This window comes from Lipophrys pholis, assembly GCF_963383615.2.
Source record: "Lipophrys pholis genome assembly, chromosome: 14".
NCBI classification, from domain to species: Eukaryota; Metazoa; Chordata; class Actinopteri; order Blenniiformes; family Blenniidae; genus Lipophrys; species Lipophrys pholis.
The window spans coordinates 9,628,059-9,650,759 of record NC_137633.1 but is presented as its reverse complement, the minus strand read 5'-3'; positions in this window follow the sequence as shown (position 1 = coordinate 9,650,759).

Genomic DNA, 22,701 nt, shown 5'->3' with positions numbered 1-22,701 from the left:
AGCCAGTCTGCACCAACATCCATGGGATGCAAGTGAACAGGAAGTCGCCTCATAACAAAGTGGAAACAAGTGGATGAACACTCAGCTAAAAACAAGGCTTTTAAAGGGTCGGATATTGATAAAAAGCATGTGAAAGAATAAAATTCCTGACTAAGCCTTCAGCAACACTGAGAAGTATACCACATTCCAAGGGTCTTTTGATCAATATTAACACGAATTTGCTCATGTTTTAACATAACGTGGCAGTTTATTATTAATGTTTTGTTGCTGTAAACAGACCTATTCACCACTTTACAAAGTATCCACAAAATATGAAATACAGAGTCGACGTGCTCCCAGTTAAAGAGCTGTTAACATAATAGTTTCTTCAATAGTTATGTTGATCCAGCACTTTCTTCCACTGCTATACCCAAATGAAATCAATACCTCAGGCTGTTCAGAGCAGTTGAATTCTTTTGGACATTACATTCATCGATACAGATTTAGATCGTAATGCCTGGGTGAGTCTTAAGGCTCATTCTTAGTCTCTCATGCAAAGTAAGAGCATGCTGCTATGAATGTCCAACCTGTTTAAAAAAAAAAAAAACATGAATTAGGGTTCATCTTCATGTTGTCTGAACTTGTACACATTGTTAAATAAAAGACCAAATATGACTGACAAAAGTCAAATGATACAACAGAAAAGACATTTCAACTATTGGCAATACTTTTAATGCACTAAACTGAGGAGCACCTTCATCAGACATACTAATCTCGCAAAAGAAAAAAATTCAAATTATGAAAAATTGAATGCACTGGATGAATTATTGAATGAGCTCCTGAGTGTAAACTTTGGTCTCTGTTTAGTTGGCAGATCTTAATTTCCTTTGTTTCGAACTATGACTAATGAAAGCATCTGAAAACTACCGTTGCATTCTTCAGCCTTCATCCGTACTGATGCATGTTTAATACTTACAGTATTCTATTCAGACAAGTGGCTCTACAACACGATGGTGCCTCAAGCAGTTTCCAGAACATTTATTTCTGGGCTTCGTTTCCTATTTGGTGGCTCTGCATTCCCACACAGTGTTATTTTGGCTTCATATTTACATAGAATATTATCCTGTAGGACAAAGGCTCTTCTCTTATTTTCTTTCAGTGTTGTTGTTTATATCAGCCTTCACTTATGGAACTCTATCGGTTTAGTGTGCAGTGCATAGTACAAACTAAAGACTATATAATGATCATTTTAACAAAGTGGAGACAAACACATATAAATTCGCTGTCAAAAAGGTGTTTAAAAGTAAATGATGAATAAACATTTTAAATTAAATTGTATGCTTTCAAGTGTTTTTTTGTTTTTTTTGTCCTTTTGTGAATTCAATGAAGGTGTATGAGAAATGCAAAGCAGCACACTTTGTTTAATCTACATTGAATACATCTCCATAACGGTTCTGAACTCAAGGATGTAAATTTCTCAAATCAACAAAATGTCAAACGATACATAAATTAACTTCTCCAGCTATAATTGCAGTATTTGCAAGCTGACAGGCAGAGTATGTCTTCATTTTATGAATAAAACAAATCAAACACCCGGGGGAGACCGATTTCTTTGTGCAGACTACCAAGAAAACCTCAAACAACCTTGTGTACACTTGTGAACTCCGACTGCACTGATTGTGAAATGAGCTGTCAACATCACAACGGTTTTGTTTTTAGAGCTCTGGCCAGAATATATCTGTACGTAATGACTCGACATGCAAAGAAATTGAGAGAGAGAGGAATACAAACATCTGAATGCAAGACGCATCACAAGGCGGATGAAAGATTGATGGTTAACTGGAATGTGGGACAACACAGCTGCAACATGAATTCATTTTACCACTAATCAGAAAGGCAGAGCTGTTTGACTGAAATGACAGTAAAGACCGTACGAGGATTTAGAAAAAAAAAAAACATACAGGAAAGGGCTTTGTGCTTAATGCAGAGGGTATCTTAGGAGAGCTTCGACACGAGTGCATTCGAAGTTAGTTCATGTACAGCGTCTTCCTCTAAGCACTAAGTCGCGAGATTTATATTGATGCAAAGGGAAGATGACGTATAGAGGCAGTCCAGTCATTGGTCAGATAAAATCAAGACAGAATTCTCTAAGTTTGACGTGAACGTTCCCTGCACTATTGCATTGAATGCGGCGACCCCCGCTGAGGTGGGAGTGTGACCATATGAGGCTGCATGAGGGCCCAAAGGTGTTTTAGAGAGGACTTGCCCAATGAATGCACCTGACTATGGCAGAAATTACTTGCGGCAGAACAGCCGTACTTCAGCAAGGCACTGTCACATTCGCAGCAAGAGTTTCTTCAAAGGGAAAGATGAAAACTGCTACCTGTACATCTTCAGACATGAATCCAGCAGAGCACCTTGAGCATGCTTAAAGAGAAAGCCATCACAACCCTTCCAGCAAAAAAAAATAAAAGCAAGAGAAATCTACTTTGCAAAACACAGATTGCCTTGTTGATTGAATCTCTTACGAAACGCGCCGTCCTTGTTTGTCCGAATCCCAACAATCTTTGTTTACGTCGCTGTTTGCAAAAGGTTTAAGTTTGATGGATGATTTTAGTGTCCCGTGAATACTGGACTTGTTACTGGCAAAGTGAACTTTGTAAAGAGTTGAAACGACGGCGAGTATGGGCCAATTAATTACCATCAGTGGCGAGGATTACACAGCAACCAGAACAATCAGAACACCACTGCAGCTGGAGAGTAATCAGTGAAGGAGGGGGATCTAAAGTTTAATGAGCTGCTGAATATTCCCTTCATCTCTAATGTGCGATTGAAGCCATTCACAATGCGCCCGTTCTATAAACAGAGCCCAGATATGAAAGACTCCTGAAAATGGACGAGTACAAAAATGTTTTACCGATAATTTGTTGAATGAAGCAAACACTTGAGTCGGAAGTGTGATTTTTCTTTCCGGCGGCCTTGCTCTATGGGCAAAGAGCTGTGAAATGTCACATTGTAACAAAGAAGCTGTGTACCAGGATACAACTTGTTTGATATTTAAGTGTAAAAGAAAAAAAAAAAGAACTGATCAAACGGAAATCTAAATGATTCAAATAAGACAGCAGAAGCTGTAGCAGAATTCAAGTTAAAGGTGAGTTAGAAATTCCCCCCCTATGGATGTGACTTTCTTAGTTGCCCTTTCTTTTTTCATGGCTGTTCATTAGGTATTTGCTGGGGCATGAAATGTAATCCTTTCTAAACTGAAACACAAAGCTGTGTCAATAAACCTTGATTCAATACACTTAGCCCTCCCCACCGCTCCCTCACTCCAACTGAAAAAACAAAACAAAAAAACTGTTTATTAACTCAAGCTTCTAATCTAACTGAGCAGAAAACTACTCTGTTGATCCATAACGTTCCCCTTTTAGGAGCACCGTTTAGTGTGAGGAGAAACAGTGATGCATAAAAACACATAAATCCTTCTCTGTGTACTATGAGTAGTGAAAGACAATTTCCGAGAGGTCAATGAGACAAGAGCACAGCGGCTGGAGTGGATCTGAGAACCAGCGGATAACGTCGTCATCCAGTGTAAAGTCTTAGGTCGAGATCTACAAGTACACAAGTTTTGAATGGCCGCAGGAGAGGGTGGTGTGAAAAGGTTCCTATCAAAGGCGCCAAGATGCATCGCTTTTCAATCGTTCTCCCAATAACTTGCTGGCGTCTTCATCAAGCCAGACGTTGTACAAATTAGTCTAATGGTATTCAATCGCACATAGTTGGTTCCTGAAGCGATTAAAAGCACTTTAATATGTGAAAGTGTTGTAACCTACTTTAATTATCCACTTTGGGTGCATCATTCATGAGGGACTTAAACCTATTTTCTTGTTTTTCACATTTCTAATCAATCACAAAGTGATTACATTTATTTAAAAAACTTTTTAAAGCATCACAGTTCCTTCCAAGATATCGTTCATGGATAGAAGTTACGGTAATGTTTATTTATGTTGACTTTTCATCTATTGCCACCCTGAAGTTGTTGTGAAATGAAGTGGTGGTTTTTTTATTCAGATTTTGTTTTTTAACAAATTCCAACTGAATCCGGTCCTCGTCACAATGATTGTGTCAATCTAGTGTTCAAGCAGGACAAGAGATGACTTCCCCTTTTCTCAGTATAGTCTTGTGAATGTTAATGTGGTACGATAATTCAGAGATAAGATCATTCAAAAAAATATATCCAATGATCAGCATACTATTGTAAAAGATATGGCAGCTGGATTTACTCAAACACACTAACTCAGATCAACCTCCAATACAAAGTTGAGTTTACATTTTGCGGCATGTTGGATTTCTACTCACTGGCAGTCAAATCAATACGCTGAACATGTTTAATGCCGTCTGTAAACATCAATATGTTTAATCTGTTATTATGTTACTATCCCACTCAACCCATACATGGACAGATTCCAGGTAGAACTTTATTTTGAACCCACTAACAGTCACAGCTTTAACAGAATTCTTTTCATTAGTTCTCACCAACGGGTTTTTTCCATTCGTTCAAAAACACTCCCCCTCAATCCTCTGCAAATGTGAAGCGTTTTAAATAGCACTGTAGAGTTCTCTGGCTCTGTTTAAGAAGGAATCTATCGATTAATCGGAGAGAACACCCTCCGTGCCACTGATGAAGACTTTCAACGTTGTTGTTTAATTAGTGAGCCTTGACTTCTGTTGCTTCCAAATAATAAAAACTCTTTGAAATGTAAGAATCAGCAGTTGCGTGCCCTTTATACATTCTCGGTAATTTGGAGTAAAATTGAACGAAGGGGGCAAATTAAAAGCTCATTTTAATCCGTCTCTAGTTTTCAACCATGCAAGCCATGCGGCTGGATCGCATTCATACGAACCGCAATCATTTTTTTTTTTTTTTTTTTTGAAGATGGGGAAATTGTGATTCTAGCCTCCATGAAATCACAGCACGAGCAATTTAGGTGGGTTACGTATGAGGTGGCGAGTACACTGAATTATTCTCTCTCAGAAAACCTTCTGTCCTCTTTTAGCATTTCAAAAATACTTTTTTTGTTTTTTCTTCAACTTTTTCATGTGTTTGGTTGTCCATGTTAGTGTTAGCTGTCTCTTGTGTTGAGCAGCGGGGTGTTCAGGGTGACCGGTCCAGAGTGCATCATGTCCTCGCCCATAGTTAGCTGGGATTGGCTTCGGATGGATGGATGGGTGGATGGATGTTCTCGGCCATCCAGACAGGAGGCATCTCAAAATGCTTGAAACTTGACAAGTGGACTTTGCCACAGGTCTTGGCCGACATTTCATCCCTTATCCAACTGCATTCGGCAGTTCATGCTGTTCCTTTGACGAGGCTGATTCAACAGCTTTAAGAAGACGTTTTTACCCAGTGTTAGCTGAGGCTCCCTTAAAGAGCCTATCTGATAAATAAGATATTCAAAATGATGGATGTGTGACTGCCCATCACAAGAAGACGATGTAATTTTGCAAATCTCATAAACCCATATTGTGCGCACTTTAGAACATCGACATTATATGGCATGCATCATTTGCTGCAAGTAAGGCATTTTACCTCTTTATTGAAAAATAAAAATATATATATTCTTTTTACCACTTCAGCAGTCTTAAAGCGCTTTAATGCGTGGGACTGCCTAGTAGACTGTGACTGAGCTGGAGGCTGTGGACCCATGGCTTCACACAGTGTGAAATGCTGGATAATAACAGCAGGAGCAGGCAACAAGCTGTGGCCTGAATGAGCAGGCCTCATCCAGTCAACAGAAAAACACAACAGCTATCCAGGTGCTTCAGGAAAGTGGTGTTAATACAAGATACACATGAAAAACAAAGCAGCTTCGCAAGGTGAACTTAATGTGATTCGTGAATGTTTATTTACATACTTTCTTCTTAATGTTGATTCTGATCTAATGATAGATTGGGCCTTTTTTTTTTTATCAACGACAAACAAATGGGAAAGGAAGTTATGCTATACTTTACATCAAGCATCAGTCAAGCACTTACTCCCAACATGGTTACAAAGTATTATAATTATTTTAATTTGTCTTACTGTCCAGGAATTATATTATATTGAATTGTCTTGCTTGTGTCACGATGGATAAATAGTGATAATGCATCAAACACTATATCTTTGATACTTTTCTTTATTTGATTATATTATACCTAATACTTGTTATTGTTGTAGTCAATATTATTACAGTTTAGTTGGAAGCAGAGGTAATATTTTAGTATTCCCCAGTGTGCCAAACACTGACTATTTTAATGATTTGGAGAACTGGTTACATGGTACTGTATAGACAGTCATAATTCAGAATGAGGTACGCATTTGATGACTCTTTGCTCTCATCGCTGGATATCTATTCATCATTCCATATTCACTAGGGGAGGTCATGTCAAGAAGGCCCAATTTGGCTATTGATTTATGCACTGCATGCTTAATGAATGATCTAACCTTGGCAACATATTGAAACGGGCTCAATCAGCTCTGTGCCAGAGAGGGTGAATAATGCATTAACAGCTGATCAAAACAAACAGCGCTAAAAACCTGCCATGAATAAATCGCAGAGTGGCCGGGACCTTTGTTTCATTAGTGCATTCACAGATGGCAACATTTGCAATGCATTTCCTTTTTGACAGCATCAACTGTATCCAGAGAGTATAAAATTTTAGGCAATTAGTCTGATATTCATCTTTGTTGCGACAAGCTAGACGGGAAGGAATTATTTTGCATCAGAGAGAGAGAGAGAGAGAGAGAGAGAGAGAGAGAGAGAGAGAGAGAGAGAGAGAGAGAGAGAGAGAGAGAGAGAGAGAGAGAGAGAGAGAGAGAGAGAGAGAGAGAGAGAGAGAGAGAGAGAGAGAGAGAGAGAGAGGAGAGAGAGAGAGAGAGGAGAGAGAGAGAGAGAGAGAGAGAGAGGAGAGAGAGAGAGAGAGAGAGAGAGAGAGAGAGAGAGAGAGAGAGAGGAGAGAGAGAGAGAGAGAGAGAGAGAATCGATCCAAGATGACACCAATCGAGTGCAGTACTGTTAGGTTCTACCAGGTGGTGCACATCAGGAGAATGGGATGGCATGTATGTACTCACCGTAGAACGCACACCAACCCCCACGGTAATCGACAGCCGACAACCAATCGATCCACGTTCACAGGCGCAGTGACAGCAAGCAATGGGCCCAAACCATCAGATATGGTGGGGAAACGTATTGCCTATCCCTCTCCATAAACTACCTGACAGCAGACCACCAGGACATGCCCTCCCCAGGCCAGACTGAAACCACTGGAACTGGCTTCTTCGGCTGTGTGAAGCTGTAGGAGTTGTGAAGCTGTAACTTCATCCAAATTGATATGTTCAATTTGTGCCAGAGCTAGACAGAGAAACGTGGCCTCTACAATGTGCAATGTGTTTCAATAAGTTTGCAGGGACAAAGTTAATGTTTGCCTACAGGTTATATGAGGCAATATTTGTACTAATGACTTGAACAATTTTGGAAGTGTCAATGGGCTCCAGGCTATTGAGACTGTGCTGATAGCACAACGTAAATTGGCAAAAAGCAAAATTGAGAATTTACTGATGTCCCAAGTTTCTGAAAACAACTGTGGCTACAGTACATTGACAAATGTAAATTAAAAAAAAAAAAACTCTCCAACTTTTAACTTTCTCAGAGTGACAGTTTTTCTTTACTGTTCTGTGTTCTCATTTTGCTTCCTGTTAACAAGACATAGCTCAGACATCATGGCCAGCACAAACATAGCAAAGCACTGTTTGAGAGGATTTCCTCTCGATGTTTTCTGTGACCATGGTTACATCTCCAGACTGCTGCCACTGAAGATCACTTCCTCAGTATAGTTCTTTTTTTTTCTTCTTTACTTCTAAAATGGTTATCTGTGTCCATGGAACCACAAATGATCAGCACCCAAATATGCTTCATAACAACAATAAACTGGGTGTTTTTACAACCATGCCTCACTCTGTTCAGTCGTTTTGTGTCCAGAAATTCAAACCCAGTTTTGACCTGACTTGACAAAATTTCTGTCCGAACCATTTCAAGCAAACAGGAAACTGAAGAATGAAGGTGTATTACAACAGAACCATACACTGTTAGACAGGAGGGTGTTAGGCAGTAAGATAACTGTGAAGACATCAAGCATTTGGTTTTGGTGACACAGAGAACAGATGGTATTAAAATGTTTGTGTTTTTTGACCATCCAGCAGCACAGCTCCATATATAGCAGGTTCAGTCTTTAGGGCTCCTCATTTTTTTGGCTAAAGTTGAGTAAATGAATGCAACACTGGATCCAGGATGAGTTATTATTCCTCATATAATAGAACAGTTGTAAACACTTACATTTATAACAGCATTGCCTTCACAATAAAAAAATACAGCTTAAAACAACTCTAAATAGCCACTTGACTGTTAACACTGGTAACTCGTTGGCAACAAAGATGACGATCCCAATGTCAGTACACATTGAGAGTATTTGAATCATCGTAACATCTCAGGGTATACAGAAATTTTATATCCTACAAGCCAACAAGAACTACTCCAAAACTTGTGCTTGCAGAATTCACATTTCATATATTTTTTAAAGGCCTCACAGAACAGCATTTAACACTACAGCATTGCAATAAGGTGTCATGCTACCACCGGATATCTCCACTGGGACACTTTATTATATATTTTTACCGCAGCGTAACATCCTCTATTAAAGTTATAACTATTGCTGTGGCACTGAAACACTGTACACTCTCAAGACTTGACAAAATGGCAGCAAACACACTCAAAATGTTGAGACGCCACTATTTAAATCTCCTCATTCACCCGCGCATAAAACTTGACAAGACACCTCTAAGAACCTGCTTTGTTCTGTTAGCTGTCTTTATGTGCTCTAGTTGCCCATCAGTGGGAATAAATCTCTTTAACATCCCTCTGGAACAATAAAACAGAGCAGTTATCACTCTTTCAAGCTTTTATTTTGATTTGTGTATTGCTATGACAAGACCATAAATCATATTTGTGAGGCAGTACGGCAGGGTTGCAGTATAATCTATCCACTGCCAATGACTAAGTATGTCACTGACGGTGTTGCTGAACTTCTGCATCGCCATGGCAACTATATAAATGTTTTTCCTTGCAGGCGGAAGCCATCCTTCACGGGCACCCGTGCTGAAAAATAGGCTTCAATCAAGTGGCAGGTCCGTATTCTCCACTGCAGTCACTGCTACTGAGCAAGGCGTCATCCTCACTGCACTGAATGTGGATTTTTCTGTCTCGGCTCCTACTATGCGCAACTTATACAACTTATGCTGTTCATGCTGTGCCAAAAACAACAAAGCAAAAAAAGAATTAAACTGCTTAGCGCAGTGAGCACTTCTCCAGCTTCTCCTTGGGTTTCGCTGTGAACCTTTACGATCCCTGTTGATTTCCTTTCATCTTTCACACGTCATCAGCCTAGAGAAACCTAAATGGATCAGGGGCAATGAACCTGCAGGCTTTAACTTAAAACATCGACACACAGAAAACATGTCTGATCTTCAGCCTTCTTGAATAAATAAGAACCAGGACTCCAGCAGGGTAAAAGATAGAATATCTTGTCTTTATGCAGGGTATCACTTTTAAATTAATTCAATCGTTTTAAAATATGGGATCAGAGATTTTTTTTGTTTTTAATTTCTTATGTATTTTGCTTTCTTCTTTTCAGGAAAGCAGGTTTTTAAGCCTTGAGATGTTTCGATGGAGCTCTTCCATCTTCATGTGGTGTTGTTTGAAAAATGTGCTATTCATGATTCAAGTTTTATTATTCCAGTGAAGGCATCTTACATGAAATAGGAGAGTAACCGTGTCCAACAACTCCCTTCTCGGTCAGGGAAAATGTGTGTGAGCCGATGGGGTGTTGTCTCAAAGTAATGTTGAACATCAATTAAAGTAACTATGAAAAACTGTAATAAATTAATACTTTGTGTTACTGGAAATATTTGACAGCAAGTATAGTGATTTAAATGTAAATGAACAGTTCAGGTTTATAATTACAGCTGTGTTGGAGTAATAAGTGACAGAATAACCAATGGTCTCATATGTTTAATGGCATAGCGTCAGAAATAGAAGTGATTCAAGTTGATAGAACACTTTATAGGCTATACTGCATGTGTGTCAAATGATTCAAGTGGCTTTTAGAAAACGCCAGTCATTCCGCCGGTCCACTCCACAGCTTCTCAGCCACAGCTAAAACTCAATCCGGCTCCAGTACCATGACATGATTCAGATCCAGATAATTCATAGTTTCTATCTCCTCCTCTGTGTCATAACAACCATAACAATGCCTGCTTTCTCCCCCCCCCAAAAAAACAAGACCGATACTTTGAGCCGTTGGATGTGGAGGATATATAGTCTGCTGCAGCAGCAGCCCGCCACAACGACTTGGTGTTCATGAATTTTGATTTTGGTGGAGTTCATGAGCTTGGCTGTCGTAACTGAGGGTATGGGTTCATTTGTCACAGCTGGGAACTACGTAAAATGTACAAAAAAATAAACCAAGACTAATACATAAACATTAAAAGTGCTTTGTTGATGATGTAAAAGAAAAGAAAAAAATCCCTGAAGTTAACTTCTTTATTCAATTTATAGCTGGATGATGACTTATGACAGACCAGGGAGAGTAATAAGTAACAAACAGAAAGTAACATCTGCCATATTCATTTTGTTCAGAGTAGTCTTTTATCAATATGGCAGGAAGTACCATTCTGAGTGCTGCTTGCATGACTGAAAATTACTTATTGATTGCAGTTACTGGTAAGGTATTGTATTAGTTTATGCAGTCTCTCTTTGTCAGGCCTGTCGATATGATGTGCACATATCTATTGGCCTAGTGTTCTTGTGACACGTTAACCGATCTGTCGGCATTATCGAGGACATTCTTCCTCAGTAACAATAACACAGAATGAAAAATGATTTGCAATTAAATTAATTACAAAGCATGTGTCATCTTGAAGTATATCCTCAACATGGACAAGAGTGCACAACTTGACAAACTATTCCGAATTGGATTATCCAACTATTTATGCCAATTCCTCTTCAATTTATTGGTATTAGAGCCTTTTGCACGAGCTGAGCCCTCGGCCAGAGGTGTCACACTCATTTTAATTCACAGGTAACAAACAGCAAAATTCAATCTTATATTTTACTATTTTGCAAAGTTATCCATGACTGAAACGGATCCAGTAACATGCTCGTTTTGGCTCACAGATCACATGTTTCAGTTCAGCATTACTGAGGCATCCCTAGTCCAGTGAACAGAGTTTAGTGACACAGTGACAGCGCAGCTCCTCATAATGCTCACACTGTGATTTACGGAGAGGCGATAGTGAGAAAGACATGGGTGACAAAAACATTAAAGTATGTCCTGTCGCGAACTTCAACTCTTATTGTTAGTTTTATGGCGACTCGGAAGATCATCGCCTACAGAAAGATAGATGGTAAATATGTGAAGGAATCGTACATTAAAAATAATGCGTTCATGTGAAATTGTTCAGAAAATTAAAGATATGCTCTGGTCAGCAAAAAACACCAAAGACAGGGCTATGGAAAATAAAACAAAATCAACACCGGTCTGCAAATTGAAGACATCACTTCAACTCGAGTATGCTCAATTGCCTGTGACGTATGTAAATGACACTGAGCAGATAGTGCTGCTATACAGATGTATGAACTCCGGTGGGAGGCAGGAAGGATTCATTATTGTGATACCGCTGTAAGGCTAACAAGGGATGAGGTTTTCATAAATGTGTGATTGCTAAAGAAAGATCATTCAATGAGTTGCATACAATGCCGTAGCAATACAGTCAAAGCCTGCATCAGAGGAGCCCATTAAATGTGGATGACTTTTTTTTGATGGCTTGGTGGATCAAATACTCCATCTTTTCACAAAGTTCTTTCACTCTCCCTTCCCACGAGAGTGCCTGGAGTGTTCTGGCCATGAGAAAACCCTCAGTTGAAAGTTTTTTAGAGCTTTCCACACACCTCAGTTCCGCCAGAGAGACGACGACGCCATCAGTTGGCTCTCTGTGGTCACTAAGTGTATGTTTGTATTTGGAATTTTTGCCACGTTCACCTCTTTTGGTTCATTCTATTTCTTTGTTTGCCCTGTTCCTTGGTGATTCCCAAATCTGGGTTGACTTTTCGATAAATTTACAAGATCGTTAGGGTAATTTGTTTATCTCAACTTCCTTTCAGTACCTCTTCTTGCACTCCTTGCTTGCTTTGGCACTATTTGGTTAAGCGCGGTGCATTTGTTGGTCTATAAAAAGAGAGAGAACCGCATCTCAGCGAGGGGGTTTCTGAAAATGCAATTTATCCATCTATCTTTTAAACTGCTTTATTCAATTTCAGATTTCAGGGCACTAGAGCTGATCCTTTCCAGGGCTTTTTGTGTGTGTGTGTGTGTGTGTGTGTGTGTGTGTGTGTGTGTGTGTGTGTGTGTGTGTGTGTGTGTGTGTGTGTGTGTGTGTGTGTGTGTGTGTGTGTGTGTGTGTGTGTGTGTGTGTGTGTGTGTGTGTGTGTGTGTGTGTGTGTGTGTGTGTGTGTGTGTGTTTTAATACTGAGGCAGATGATGAACCAAGAAAACTGAAGTATATGGGACGTGTCAATTCTGTGAATCCAAAAATCCTGAAGCGGGAAAAATGTACGACTGTGTCTCGGCCAAATAACGGTCATAACACAGACTGAACTTGCAAGCAAATATCTTAACCCCCCCCCCCCCCCCCCAAAAAACATTGGTAGCAACCACTTCTGCAGTCACATCAGAATGGGAAAATGTCATTGTCATGTCATGAGCTCAATTAGAAGTAGATTTTTACATCAGATGAACTTCATGTTGAAACCAGGATTCACTACAGATTTCCACACACTCAAGGTTGCCACCACAGAGACTATTTTAACCATAGATGTTGTTAAACCATTAATGTATTTCAGTTATTATGTGCAGTCACACTGATTTTAATTGTTGGCTAAATTTGTTTTGGGTGAAGTCTAATCAGTTTAATTTGTATCTGATAAAGAAGGCACTTCACCCTAATTTCCAGACTCAGGGTATAAAAAGCATCTAGGTGCTTTAAAGTTTTTTTGAATTCTGGACATTGATAGCTTATATTTTGTGATGCCTATTAAAAGTCAAACATTTAGATCTGTTGATCCACTACTTGATATAGTTGAAGTCGATACTACTGAAACACCTGCTGTCTTTTTTTCAGGCCATCCTTGTCTCTCCACAGTCTGGAAATTCACAGTTGACATGGTTATGCTGAGTTGTTTAATGACTGTTTCAAAAATGAAAATGTGAGGTGGGCTGCAAAGGTGGGTGGCTGTCAGGGTTCATAATAGCACTTGATTAATAGGTGCTTTTTGAACACCACACAGCATGAATCCCCGGCCCGGCTGATTAATAACTTAGGAATTCAAATGATTTTGTAGACCTCAAAGGGGGTGTAATAATCCTTCCTCTAATCAGAGATATCAGGGTTATTATGTTTAAATCCTCTGTTTAACATTTGTCTAAATGGCCTTGGATATATACTTGTGCCTGAGAAGAGTATTTACCTCATGTGGGGTGCAGAACAATTGAGACAAACCCATGAGGAGTGGTTTGGGGATTTTTTGTGTGTAAGTAGTCTATGTGGGAAAGTTACAAACAAGATGACACGAATCTTAAGTTTATTAGCAATCCTTAGTGAGCATTCATTAATTAGTTTTATGTAATTTGAACATGAAGTTTTAGGTGTCTGACAGGAATATTTCACAAACTTTAAATTTGAAAAAGGATAGTATGAAATTCTTGAAAGACAAAATCTGTTGAGCATCAGTTCTCTGGTAATTTGTGCGCTTCATTCTAATTTGTCTTACAAAAATCTGCATTTATATCTTTAAACTTTTGTGTTTGGAAATCTCATTTTAACCATCGTATTCTGTTAATTGTGTCAAATCAGTTTTATATGTTTTAAATCTAATGATGTGATGTGTGCTGCGGACCTCTGGGCCAGGTCACCCTTGTAGAAGAGATCTTGATCTCAATGGGTTTTATTTTCCTGATTAAATAAAGGATTAAAAAATGTTTTGTTTTTTTTAATAATTCCTGATGTCGAGCATCAACAAGGTATTTTCCCCCAGAGTTGATCTCGGTCAGTGGGTCCCAAACATTTTCCCCAGAGATTGGGTCTAAGAAAAGCTGCAGACAAGCACTCCAAACTGATATGTGACAAGTAAGGCTGCCGTTGACGCGACGTCTCATGAATGCACACACCAGGGAAGCTTTAGAGTGAAAGCCTTTTGAGTTTTGCAAGTCGGTTGTACAAAGTGTTTCATGGGTTCTTTTTTTATTGTTGTGTGCAAATGGACACTACTGACAAATTGTTAGAGGGATAATTGGCTTGCAGTAAATGTATATCATGAAAGTAGGGCATTAACCAAAAGCAAGCAACGGTGATTACCTCATCTCAACGGCTGTGGTGAGTATACCACAACAACAAACAATAACAGTGTCTAAATAACTTGTCATGTGCCCTTGAACGTCAATTCTAGCTTCACAGCGATGTCTCATGCTGTTCAGAAGTCGACTTCTTGTCTACTGACGCATGGCATCCCCGTCTTCTTGTAAGTGTAGCCTGGTCCAGCAGTCATTCCCTAATGATGCCGCCTCGATTATAATCCATGACGAGGGAATTAGGAATGTGTTGTTCATGCGGGGGCATGATGAATGATGTTACTCTGGTAGTATTGGCTTGTCACTGTATGGGCCCATGCGAGAGGATGACTCCTGTGCCTGGTGGTGTGGTCAGGTATCCTTGCAGGTCGTTAAGCACACAGGCCACCATGATGTAAATGGTTTCCAATGATCTGACCTGACGCTTGGATGCCTCTCACCCTCCTTTAAATATGTCTGGAGTGGAGTGGCATTCATAATCTGGTTCGACGGGGCACTGTTCACAATGAAGCATCAGTATGAGACGTGGCCAGTGGCAACCACTGTTATAGAGGACGTACACAAGTATTTCACAGCATGGATGAGAGCAATTGACAAATCAGAGGAAACTTTTCTACATTTTAATTTTGCAATTTGCATTCCAAGAAAGAGTTTTAGTTTGATATTCTTTATGTATCAACCCCTATTTAGGCTTTTTAGCAGACACTGTCATGATGAGTAAATCCTTAACATAAAGACTCACTAAATATCTGTCAGGTTTTCTCCAACTAATATTTAAAATTAAACAACTAAAGATCAATAGGTTTTGTTTTTCTTTGCACAGCACTACACCCTCTCCAGCTTCCCAAGCCGCCAATGGGCAAAAATCCCTGCCATAACCCATATAGGTTCATCACGGTTCCAAAACGGAGAGAAACAGAATCACACAAGCATTAATTAATCATTTGCAATGACTCTACATAAGCACCATCAGTTTTACCGCTACATCACAGTAATATTTAATTATGCACATGTGCCTGCTCATGCATCTGAAAAAGTGTGTCAACTTTGTCTAATGATCATGACCCTGTCGCTTCCACTGCCTTACACAACTTATGAATTCTACAACAGCCAAGTTACTTTTTCCCCGGATAGGAAATGCGTCCTCGACTTGCAGGCATTCCCTTAATATAATGCTCATGGAGCCTTTTGACATCGCTATGAAATTCTATGTCACTCTAAAGAGAGAGATTTATAACGGATCAGTCAGTGAAAGCTGAAAGCCAACTAATCTTAAAATGCTTTTCTACATGTACTCTTCATGTTGATTGTCAGTACACTATTGCATAATTTCATACAATGGTTTGAGGAGGCACTTTCCTCTACTGTATCCAGTCAAATATAATCACTCTGTGTATGACACATCTCCACCTGAGCAAAGCAAGGTCAAACTACCCCTGCTGGCATGACTAATACAAAGGTACATTGTTAGCAGTTGAAGTCGGTGTGTCATTCCATTGTACAATGTGTGTGATCTGTCTCCCTTTCTCATCCCACTGAAATAAGGGGAAGGGATGTAATTTTCCATTCTAAGGCACCTTCAGCTAAGAAACAAACTTCTTCACAAAAAAAAAAAAAGCAATGTGATGCCTGAGTTTTCAGCGCCAGCATTTTTCTCTAATTTCTCTCCAAGTGCCCTGAAGCCAAACAGTAAAAAGCGCTCATATTGAAAAGTGTACCCGGCATTATGTATTTCTTGGTGATGGAAAACCTCCCGCTTGTTTATTACGGTGCCCAGAGAACCTCCACGTACACACCCTGCAAAAGAAACCAAACACAAACATTGGATATTTCATGTAAACATTTTCCGAAGGCCTTTTGGCAAGAGATGTGTGTCTGTGGTAATGTCCTTACATACTAGCTCCTTTAGACGGGGGGGGGGGATGTCATCATGCAACACCACCACACCCATGTGAGCACAGATGTGTGGAACTGCTGTTAAAACAAAGTCGGCAAAGGAAAATGAGAAATGGCAAGAACACTCAAAAAGGTGTTAAAGAGATAATGTGGCGTAGAGCTTAGAGCAATCTGTATCTTAAAGAACCAACTCCCAGTTTTGGTTCAGGGGCTAATACTCTATTGAAGATCAGGCAGGTCACAATTGACTTTTTTGTTGGTTAAACTTGACTAAGCTGACTGTTATCTAGTGAAGTCTCCAGGCCTTGACGACTTTTGATTAATTGTTTCTGATGGACTGTGGTGACCTTCAGGTTTGGAAGTTCTCAGGTTGAAATCTCACAGGTTGACAGGTTACCAATGTGTGTAGTATTCCTGCGACAATTAGTAGAAACATTGTTTAACATTGTATTATGTACAATACATTTCAAAAATGATACTCTATAATGTGGACAAAAGCGTTTATCGAAGGAGTTAAAATGATCATCTCTAAATGTAGAGCACACTGATGCAAGCAGCAATGTTTGAAATATAAAGTTCCACTTGATACCCTCGGAAAAAAAAGTGATTCATTTGAAGATAATGAGCCATGAGATGGTTTAGATTTAATTGGCTCTATATCTAAAAAAATTAAAAAAAAGTTTTTTTTAAGAGTGTAGGTTGGATTTTCTATAAGAAGCCATTTGTCAAAACAAAGAAAAAATGAATGAATGAATACATTTTTATTCCAAACAAAGCAGAAGAAAGAAACAACAAACAAGTTAAAAAAACAATTTTGAAAAAAAAAGGACTGATCAAGCATATAGGTTAGTTTGTTTGCCATGGCCATTATGTGACCGAAGACATTTATTAATAATCATCTTTAATCAAAAATGGAGGAAAAAAACCCCATGAGGATAGTTTTTGTGAAGATTTTATTTTTTAACCACTTCCATAGATTTTTGTTGTTGTTGTTCTCTCTGTAAATGTGATGTATGCTGGTGTAAAATAGATACATGGATCCATGCACAAAAGAAGCCTTATATTTTCGGACTTGTGACATTTACCTGTCCGAAAAGGCATTGTTATCCCGGGGGCTATTGATTCCCCCGTGTTTACTGCTTTCACTCTCAGCCCGGGGAGCAGATTGTAAAGTTTCTTTTGGCTTCAACCTACGGCTCCTAATAATCTCGGCTGCCTGTGTGCTGTAAGCTGCAACATTATGTGTCCTTGTTTGAGTAAACCCTCGGAGCAGGAGATAAATCTCTTGCTCCTCTCGAGGAAGCTTGAATTTTATTGCAGCCCTCTCCTTTGTCTGCCTGATGGATTATCGCTGAGAATTTATGCACACTTGACTTATAAATCTTGATCAGGTGCTCTTAAGCACCATGAATCACTACTTACACCATTATCTGAGTCTAACTGTGGAAAGGCTGTAGGGTTGTGAGAAGTGCTCAGAAGACATTTTAAATATTTAACATGGCCCCGCTCATGTGTTCCTTCCGTCACAATAAATCATGTTGCACTGCAATTACAGAAGTTTCGAAAGTCATCACCACCCAAATTGTAATTTTCTGCTTTGCACCTTAAGTGAAGGTATTTGTGTGTTCTTTAGACCTCTTTCTTGGCTTTGAGTTGTCTTTTTAGCCTTGGGAAAGACTCTCGTCTAACGGGGCTCCGTCTACACTTAAATGGATCATTCTGTGGGGGCCGACATCTGTATTTAAACTGGCCCAAAGCCCAGCCCTGGGCCCCGGCTTAAAGCACAACACGCCATTTCTAATATACCCACACCTTTATTCAGGAGGAAAAAAAAAAAAGAGAAGGTGCCACTAAAGCAAAAGCCCCTTCAGCAAAACCAACAGCTGTCGTGTTCAGTTGCCTTTTGCGCTCGGTGTGCCTGTGCAGACCATGTGCCGCAGTTGTTTGGTTTGGCACGTGTATCATGTTCTCATACCGGCTCAACTGTACATCCTCGAGATGAAACACAAGGCTCCTCAGTCAATGTTTAAGCCAGACGTCCACGGCTGCGTTTAAAGTCGGAACATGCGGGATCCTCACCGCTCTCCCGTCGGGATGTTTGTTATACTTTCTGCAGACCGAGAGTCTGTTTGGATGGAGCATCCAAAGAAAATGAGACGAGAGCGCAAGGGAAAGTGATGCACACACTGGCGGAAAGTTTTTGAGCCCGAGTTGATTACAGTGCGGTTTACTACTGTGTCATGTAGATTTGGCTTCGGAATGAAAGTCTGGCTTGCCTTAAAGGCGAGGGCAGAATCTCTTCAAGACATTTTTAGATGTTGCTCCAATTTTATTTTTATTCTTGTAAAGTTCTGATGGCGCAAGTGATCCAGCAGCAGGAATGCTCACTAATTAAGCCTCTGACCCTCCAAAAAGTAGTGTGATATTTCTTCTATAATGAGACTTCCTACATTCTGTTGTCAAATAGTAAAAAAAATTTTGTTTGTTTTTAAAATCTCATCACAACTTTTACCAGCAAATTACCATCTCTGTCTCTCTGACTGACAGTGACGGTGTCACTGTAAGCAACCAGAGACATTAAAGATTGAAGCATGTCAATGTTTGTGAGGAGGAGCAGAGGAATGTATGTAATCAAGAATATATTCATGCTTATATAGAGAGAGTGTGACAAAAAGAGTCATATACCCAATAAAATATTGTCAGTTATTTATCTTAATGCAGATTAGGATGAAACAAGCCAGCGGTGTTGGTGGGAATTCTGTTAGTGATGAGGTGAAAGGTGAGAAAGACTTCCTGGTTTGTTACAAACAAATAAAAAATAAATAGCAAAACATGTATTCATCCGATATAATAACCAAATATGGTATTATTGAAATGTGTATATTCGTTTTGACCTGTGTGTATACAATGAGTGGCGCCGTTGCCATGTGTGCTGGGGCAATCAATGAGCAAATGGGTGTTGATCCCGGAATTGGTTTCACTGCTCAACTGCTTCAGTAGCCCTCAAAGCGCTTTGCACTATTATTCACATTCACCCATTCACAGACCCACTCGCACGTCAGTGGAGGCGCTGCCCTGCAATGCGCTCCATCCATCGATTCCGAGCAATTTGGAGTTCAGTGGCTTGCTCAGGGACACTTCAGGATGAGTTCAGCAACTACTACATATTTTGCAAAAGGATCCTTTCATTTTGCCACAACCACCAGTTCATGTCTGTTATTGTTGTTCAGTCTGAATATTTATATTTTATTATAAAAAGTAGGGACGAAAGTGCCTGTGGAAGTGGAATTACCATTCTGTCAGGAACAATCTATTAGGCTTACGTCACATGTAAGAGTATACTCCTGAAATGAGTGTCCTTGATCCTTCACTGGATCAAGAAATTACACATAAATACTATGAAAGAAAGTTAGGTTTACACATCAAACTCACTGACATCTCCAATGTTTCATTAATTCTCAACATGTGCATGAAGCATACCCAGAGAAATATTAGAAATGCAACAGAAAGGCACATAGAAAGTGGGAGAAACCTTTTAGTGCAACTCCGTCATGAAAATCTAGCAGACGTTAAAACTCATCGTTGAAACTTGATCAGAAGCTGTTTCATCAAATATTATATTTATTTCTATATGTATATATTGGGGTTATTGTTGAAGCATGTCCCGATCAATACCTTTCTATATTGATGTTTGTTCTAATGTTTGTAGAAGGCAGACCTGCATTTCATCTGATAGACATTGATTTATCTCCCACGCCTTCACATACCTGCTGCAAATGTGCTGAATAGTAGATTGTTCATTATTTCTATTAAGTATTTTTTTTTTTTTTCCCATAGTGCATGTTGTTGTTGTGTCTTTTGGATCTGCACTTCAAATCAATGTAAAAACTGTTTTATTTGATGTTCTTTATCTTTGTGTAGCCGACAATCACAGTGATGAGATGGTGAATAGACATGTCGACTTTTTATACATTAACAGCAAAAAGATGGGAATGGAACACCCAAACCATACGGTCAGAAGACGACAACTTGGCATATAATATATATATATTTTTTTATATCAGTTAGAAAAGACGGTCTCTTCTGTTGTGATTGTCACTTCAACAGACGTTTTAAAAAGCAGAATACTTCCCGAAGCCTGATTTGAAAAACGACGTGAGAGTTTAATTGGGGGAAAAAAGAGGGAAATTAAAGAAAAACTGAAATTTTGTGTTTGAAAAAGATTCTCTGAAAAAGTTGTCAGATAAATGTGTTTTTCACAAACATGTTGCATCAGTTCTTCTTTTCACGACACTGTAAACTTTTGTGGGCTGATGGAATCTTATCGCCTGCATATAAGATGTTTTTTTTTTTTTTCCATTCTTGTTTGATAAAGGTGTAATGCTGCTCAACAGCTCAGGTATGTTCTTTTTTTTTTTTTTTTCCCTATTTTCCCATTTCATAATGCATTCATTGTGCCACAAGTCCGGACTGCAGGCCGTTCTTTTAGAGTGATAGGCCGTCCCTGATGGGAGAACCTGTGTGTCGTTTTAACTTGCACGTGTGTAAAAAGAGAGCCGCCGCATTCTCAAGCGATGCAAATGAGGTTGGGCGACTGAAGGCCACGCAGATCTCACACAGCTTGTGTTTGCTTTCAGACTTTGTGCCTTTGAGTGCGGAGAGTTCTCCGGATTGTGAAGATGTTAAATTGTGTACTGTATGAAAACCGACAGTTTGGGAAATGTAAACCCCCCCCCCCACCTTTTATTTTTTCTTCCTACTTCTGAAATGTGAGGGCAAAAAAAAAACACCTCACTTTTCATGCAATATGTCCCACCACATCAGTCACAATCAATGTTATAAAGGCATCCGCATCCGCATACATGCCGAGTGAAAGAAAAATTGAATTGACAGCCAACAGTAATAAAGCCACAGATCCAGAATTGAACTAAAAGTCTGAATACTAATGTTTGGTGATAAGAAGCAATCAACAAGTCACTTCTAATTCTGCACAATGACCCCATAAAAAGAAACTCCAAGGCCAACGCTTGTGAGCTAACAAGCTTGTTGACTGTTTACACATTGTGTGTGAATCATTTCGCCCAGCATGAACGAGTGTTACCAGACAGGCAATCCAGGATGGAAAAAGAGTGTCCTTGCGGCTCACTCAGTTTGCCCAGATGTCTCTCAACACGGCTTTCGAATGTGCCAAATTCCTTTTTAGCGGCGCAACAGCCATATCTGTATACTCAATTATACAAAGCTCACATTTCCTGCTGTGAAGGAAAGCAATAACACAGGCCAGGAGATCAGACTGGACATTTGGCAAATGTTATTCCAGCCCTGTGCTGCTCCTTGAACTGTCCTGTAGATCTCCGACTGCTTATTTATGTTCATATTAATTAATGTTGATCTTTAAAATGGTTTCTCTTCTCTGGTTTCAGGCCCCCTGTTGTCTTTGGTTATTTTTGGGGCTGCACACTGTGTGGCCAATCTGCACTCCAAGAGCGCTGCCCTGTCCATCAGCGCTAAAGCCACATGGATTAGGAACATGCTGTTAACCAGATGCTGACAAAACATGAGACCACGGTGCTCCAACGCCCTCTAGCCTTCATATTTTATGCCTTTTTGTGCTCCATAAAAACGTAATGAAGTTCACCAAGAGTTAAGTTTGTACCAATTGACCGAGATGGCTTGTGGTGAGTGGATTCTTTTGGATGATTAGAGTTGATTTATTCCGAGTCATCCAAAGTTCACAGAGACAATCTTGTCCCGATCAATCTATAGACGTCGGTAACGGGGGCCTTCCAGATACTGTGTGTGCAATTTAAGCTGTCCTTCTTTATCCCACGTGAGCCTGATCATTTGGATAAAATCATTTTCTCCCTTTCAGAAATGTGCCAGTCAAATGAAATAATCAGCAAACTAATTTGGTGTTTCCTTCTTATTCTATTTTTTTAGATCACTATTTGAACTGAGCATTTTGATTTACAGTTGTTGCATTTCAATATATAAACTGAATATTATGTTAAAGATGAATTTCCATTGTTCCTGCAGTAGGCATATATATATTTAATACTGATATCCTCACTGTAACCCAGTGTAATAGTTAGCAGTCTTGCCTCATAGAAATCCAGAACTGGACTCGGGTCTCCTTGCCGTGTGAGTCTGCATAGACTTTTAATTGGGTACTTCTGATTCCTCTCACAAAGCACGCACACACACACACACACACACTCTCTCTCTCTGTCTCTCTATGTTTGAAAAACTACTTATTACTGTTGGTTTAAACAATTTGATTAACAAATAAATTACAGCTCGAGTTAAAGAAATAACTTTTCCTGTCCACCCTAT